The sequence below is a fragment of the Saccostrea cucullata genome, unplaced genomic scaffold, assembly GCF_032062105.1.
Source record: "Saccostrea cucullata isolate Sc308-1 unplaced genomic scaffold, CSIRO_AGI_Scuc_v1 ctg1149, whole genome shotgun sequence".
NCBI classification, from domain to species: Eukaryota; Metazoa; Mollusca; class Bivalvia; order Ostreida; family Ostreidae; genus Saccostrea; species Saccostrea cuccullata.
The window spans coordinates 296,171-302,880 of record NW_026935988.1 but is presented as its reverse complement, the minus strand read 5'-3'; the positions used below and the strand labels follow the sequence as shown (position 1 = coordinate 302,880).

The 6,710-nt window shown below is 37.6% G+C and overlaps 1 pseudogene; it reads right to left on the bottom strand.

The window, feature by feature from the left end:
- Positions 1–5,039: 5,039 nt before the first annotated feature.
- LOC134244419 (protein IMPACT-like) lies at positions 5,040–6,192 on the bottom strand (annotated as a pseudogene).
- Positions 6,193–6,710: the final 518 nt, after the last annotated feature.

Below are 6,710 nucleotides of genomic sequence, written 5' to 3'. Positions count from 1 at the left end.
AACGCAACCAGAGATAGAAGAATTCTTTAATATCGGCAATCACTGTCACAAGCATCTCAGATTTACATTTGAAATTTCTCCATCTGCTGTCAACTTCCTTGATACTACAATTTATAAAGGACAGGAATTTCAAAATTTTAACAAACTTGATATCAAGTCGTTTATCAAACCAACAAATAATTTTCAGAATCTACACAGACAGAGCGCTCATAGCCCAGCTGTGTTTAAAGGATTCATTAAAGGAGAATGCATTAGACATGCAAGAAACACCTCTGACCCTGAAATATTACATGCAACACTTAATGACTTCAAGACGCACTTATCAAAGCGAGGCTACTCTACTTCGGAAATTGATCCTATTATCAAGGAAACGGTCAACACAAACCGATCAAAACTCATCATCAAAAAGACTAAAGAACAGTCATTACGTAACCCTACAGTACTGGTTACTAAATTTAACCCTTGCGTTAAAGGACTGAAAAAACGAATTCTAAAATATTGGAACACCATTCTTAGAAATCCAGAATGCAAAACTTTATTTAATTCTCAACCAATCATTGCTTACAGCAAACACAAGAATATAGGTGACGAGATAATCCGGTCTCACCTAAAACAAACACCATGATTTATGTCCGTGACCCCTGATGAGGCTTCTTAATAGCCGAAACACTCTACAACTACTTGCATAATTCAAATCAGATATTAATCTGCTCTATGCAAAAAACATATCTACTTAAAGTGTGGTTTGGAGTGTCGGGTCCTAATAAATCTCTTACAAGTTTGGTTGATTGATGTCGCTAATTTTCACAACGGAAAGCATAAGTTGCATGATCGCACCAGTCCTGATTGAAGTATTTATGGGCATCCTTAGGAACTGGGTCAAGGACACGCAACAGGATAGATCACTGCATAATTTTGACTCTATATACTGCCTGAATATGCTTTACCCAGATTTGACCTAATTATATACTAATTAAAGTCTAAGTATTACTAAATGTAAAGTACTTTGTAACTACAGAACAGCTAGTACTTGTAATCAACATTTGATCTGCTTTGCTAGCTTGAGCAATAATTACACCAAAATATTCACTATGCTCACTTATTTTCCAAAATTTTAATGACTTTTCTTATTCTGCTAAGTTGGTCTAACTTCTTACTAAATCTCAAGTGCTATAGATATAAAGTACACTAAATGCTTACTAATGTAAGTGAGCTTTTAGTACTATAATCATGATAGTTAATACTGTGCATATCTACACCACATGTGCATTGAGCATTGCTATGTAGTTTATACTGATACAGTTCAACAAAAGCTTGGGCAAAGTATATGGGTCTTAAGTTATAATCAATAATATATTTTATAGATATTATGTACTTACAATGTGAGCTACAGTCACGCAATACTCGAATACTGACTCGGGTGCAAATAAGATTTAAGATTGCTACATCTGGTGGTTTATAACTTAACAACTACACTGCTATAATTAAGACCTACAAACTACAATCTACACATTTCCCCTCCCTTTTATTTTTAAAAGAGAGAAGTAGTAATAATAGCTAGCTGTTCTTAATTATAAGCAGTAATACTATAGTTTATCTGATGTAGTTTGTGCATAGTTAGATAAATGTTGAATTCTATTGTAGACAAAACATTAGAGTACTATTTGGGAAACAAGTCTATTAAAATTTTTCCAATAAAAACTAATGACTAAAAGATAGTATTGCAAGTTATTATTAAGCTTAGTATATGCACTCATGACTAAGTAGATAAAATATACTGTAAGTAAATTAGATAAGTTTAACTACCAAGAGTTATTTACCAGCTCTTGTTTAAATGTTAGTTGCTTGAATAAATCAAAGTAGAATAAGGTTAGATTGCAGTAAAAACTAATATTATTAACACTACAGTCTTCTGGCTAGACACTAAGTACTAGAATTCTAAAAATGAGTATATTACTACATTACCTGAATAAAACCAACACTAAGTAATAAACCTAAGTCAAAGACCACAGTAAATAAACACTGGGTAAAAGCATTCAGGGGTTTTATTTGCAAATGATCTACATAATCTCAGTGAGCCATGGCACGGCCCAGCACTTGTTTTCTAGTGGCAGCCCAGATGGAATGCCCAGCCCTTTGTCCATATACTGGAATACACGAACAAGGCACTGTCTGTAATTGGTCAATTTCGGGAAGTCCTTGTTGGCCGCATTCCAAGTAGACCTGGTCGTGCCATCTGTAGCGTCACTTTCAATGATGTCTTGATACACAGGGATTACTGGTACAGACAGTATGGGATCAGCATTCAGCGCTTCACAAACCTTCTCATCATGAATTGGCAGCTTCGGTAGTGAAAAGGTTGCTGTTCCCTTTTCGTCTGTTACCAGCTCTTGGTAAGAGAGCTCCTCTGAATTACTGGATGCCTGAGCATTTACAACTGACTTGTTGCTATGCTCATGAGAAGGATCACTCCTAGATGGCTGTGTATCTGGTGTCAAGTTCGGTGGTTGTTGGCAGTTAGTAGTGTATTCAGCATCTGGAGTTATTTGGCAACCAGCAGTTGATTGCTCACTACTCAGTGACCAAAACTCAGATGAACTGAATCATCTTTGTCTTGTATGGCATCTGCCTTTGAAATTCCAGGAAAATGGAGACTATTTTGTGACACCATGGTGTTCCACTGAATACTAGCAGGTGATACATCACCACTCGGTTTTAGTGGAAACCCTGGTGGACACTTGCTGGTAACTGTTGGCATCTGCTGCTGCTGTTGGTGTACTGCTGCAGTAAGTGTTGGCATCTGCTGCTGATAGTTTACTGCTGCAGGCAGGACAGGTTTACAGTTGCTCGCGTTTCCAGGTTCCAGTGGTGCTGAACCATCTGATAGTTTCTGGCTGTAGTTGTTGGGAATTTCATAAGTTGACATAGCAGGACTTTGCACAGCTCCCCCATCTTGTAATTGGACTGATGGTGTTGGCATTGGTGGCCATCCATACATGCATGGTTGTGGGTATGCCTGTTGTGGTACCATGTATCCAGGTAGAAACATTCCGGGATGTGGGTCATAAGCGTATGGTATGCTAGGGTATGGCTGTGGTGGTCCAAGGAATGGTTGTAGGAGTGGTCCACCATATCCAGGAAATGGTACTGGGTAGTTCCCAGGGACTGGTGTACAGGGATAAGGATACCCACATTGGCCTGGGTTCAGAGATGGCATGTATGGTCCACCATAGTATCCAGGAGGTGCTGCACAAGGTGTAATAGCTGGATTCGACATGTTGCTGCTTTATTTTCAGTAGTTCAAAGTTACGGAAATAAAACACGCCGTTTGACACTACTGAAATATTCAGTCAGTGAAAGTGTGTATAGTTTTTTGACGTTACGTAATTTCCACGTTTACGGTAAACAAACCGCCCGTGAAAATATAACAACAAATTAAAATGACTGATGTAAAGCAAGATCCGTGTAGAATCCGAATCTGCATTAAACGTAACTTTTTAAGCCGGTCATATGTTTCTAAACTACTACTAAAACTTAACTATTGGCGTAATTCGTTAATAAACTACTTGCGTTAATTACCGCTTGACTCTTACAACGTTAAAGTTAATGCCCGATGACAGACGAGGGTAGTAGAAAGCATTGATGTTACGAAAAGTTGTAGAAAAGCTTATCAACTAATTGTATAATATCAACTGATGATGATTGTTATATGAACTGACTATACCAAATAGAATCACTATTATTTCACAGAGCTAAGATGTAAAACCGTTACACTACAAAATCAGTCTACTGTTAAAGCGAAAAGCACGTGCGCTTCGATCTATACATAGCTATTACAGGTAAACGGGTTTGCGTGTACTAGCTCTGTGAAACTACGTACATATGTAACAAGAGTATACAAAAACACAATATCTCTCTACTTTCCCCCAAAATATTTTTTTAGGGAACTTGGAGGATAAGAAAAAATATATATGAATATTCTAAATCCAAATTAAATTCAGTACGAGTCGAGAAGAAAACGCTCCTCGAAAATTGTCAACACGAGTGACAATAACTTTTTAAAGAAAAAAAAACTATTTGTCTCGTGCAATATTATGAAATATACAAACAATTTGGAATAAAGTTCAATCGTTGCGGCACGAGTGAATAAAATTCAATGAGTCGGGAGAAAAAAAACGTAATTCGCACAAGACAATGAAAATATTCAAAATTTTCGCACTAATGTTTACAAAAACGCCCGTACGATAATCGTACACTCATTAGTAATGAAAATAGTCAAACGTTTACTAAAAACGCCTGTATGATAACTAAAATACTAACTACTAAAGAAAAATGAAAATCCAAAAATTATTGGAGAGTGATATTACCACGTGTTCAGATACGACTCACGAGTGAAAAAATAACATGGCAAATTTAGTCAAATTGTTGGAACTTTGCAAATAACGTTAATTATAACGCCTGTTTGCAACAGTTTCTGAAAATTCCAAAGTGACTAAATGCAAAATATTTCACCTGTGTTTCTATTCACGGGTGGAAACTCACACGTGAATTTTTGCAAATAAAACACATGTAAATTCAATAAGCCCCGCTCCGAATTACCGGCGACGCCAATGTAGTAAAATTATAGCATTTTACTATAGATAAATATCACCTACCTTAGCATAAGGTGACGACGGGCACCCAGGTTTACATGGTAGGTAAACACAGGTACATGCAACAATATAACAAACAGGAAAACGTGGTGAAAGGGTTGACTGGTAATTCTCGACTGAGGTAGGAAACGTGCCGGCACGGGTGGATGGCTATGAGGTCAGGGTGAAAGGTCATAGTGGACATATTTACATACACAATTTCACAACAACTTTTCAAAAACAGCCGGAATAATTGGATAGGAAATAAATATTCCGGAATATTTGAAAAAACACACCTGATATTTGTTTCACTTTGAAACACTGTTAAAGGTAATAAAATCGGTTCTAGATAGTGGCCCACTCAAATAAACGTCGGAATTCACTTTTTATGCTTGTTTGAAGGTTATATCAAACTGAGACTAGTAACTTCTTTGCCGCACCGAGACTTACTTCCTTAATATGCGAGAATCGACGGGGTCCGATGTTGTTTCCGTGCCATCTTGACACAACTACAAGTGCATTGTTAATTTCGTTATCGGCCAGTGTTTTTAATAACAACCTACCGGCTCCATGCTGCTCTCCATCGTCATTTGAACCTTCGTGCACCACTCCATCACTACTTGAGAAACGGTAGGCGTAAATATTGTGACTCGCACTTGGCACAGTCTCGACACGCATGATATCCACCAGCGATTTCTTGATCTGTTTGTAGGAGTCGACCTGTGTAGCGTGTGCTATGAACCGGTTCCCGTTATTTTCTATAGACTTTCCTCTATTAACCGCAGTATTTACCACGTCATTTGTGATCACTTCGTCTGCGGTAGGCAAAGGTCCAACTTTCACCCGGTAAATTGAGTTGCTTTGGGTGAATACAAGTTTATCACCCTTGATTTTTGAATCGATACTGCGTTCTGCATACTTCTTTTTAACATCGTAGAATTGCTTTCTCCTCTCCCGGATCTCTTCTGGCTGCTGCTGTGCTACTCTTATAACTGATTATTTTTCTTTCAAGACTTTAACATGCTTCATCACAAGGTCTTTTTGAGTCTTATCACTGAATTGTACACAGATTGGTCTCGGGAACTTTCTTTGTACATCATACTCTCCCATGCGGAAAAGTTTGTTTATTCGGAGTTCGTTTAATGTTGCCTCTTCCATCCCCATTTCAGAGATGAAAACATTTCTTAGGATATTGGCGAGATTTACCGCGGACTTTTTCTCGGGACTTTTTTTCCCCCAACCCACTTATAATAATATTGTTCTCCATTGATCTTGATTTTAGGTCGATAGTTTGGCTATTTTGCGTGTTCACACGATATTCAAGCTTAACCACGTAATCTCTGAGTCTATTTTATTCTCTCTTCATTTCCTTCTGATTGTCCTGCAACTCTGTTACGAGGTAGATAGTATCATTGGCCTGCTCCTGGACATTCTCTAGCCTCTCCTGAATACCGTTTTTGGCTCTCATTTCTTTTGTAATGTCATCTAGATGCTTACCCTGACCATCGAGTCGTAACATGAAATTAGCTAGCGTTGTCTGTATGCTGGAAATGCCCTGCATAATTTCTCAAAGTTGAAAATCTTCAGTTTTCTGTTTACTTTGTTCATCTTGTTCCATTGACAATTCACTCGTATTATCTGTTTTGTCCAGCGCTCGTTTTTTTTAAAAGATCTCCGCCATTGTGAAAACACAGTACTTAGGGTGTATGAGTATGGCTCACCGTTTAACAGTTAAAAGCCACTGACTTACCGAAAAGTTTACCAGCTTTCTGGTGTATCTATTTCTTTCTGTAAACTACTTAAATCCGCACATAACACACAGAAGAATGTCTTGATTAATACCGGTACCACTGCATTTTAAATTTCAGAATTTCACTATTTCGCAGGTATTTTTTTGGGCAAAAATTCTCCCTCTGCCAGGAATGTGTGTCTTACATGTTGGGCATGCGCAGTTTTTTTTTCCGGCGTGTGCTTCTTGTCATTATCGGGAAATAATGGAAAAATCTTCAATTCAGTGTATAAATAATGGACTAACAATTAATATCACTAATATCTTATTCTCAGTTTTTATTTAAGATA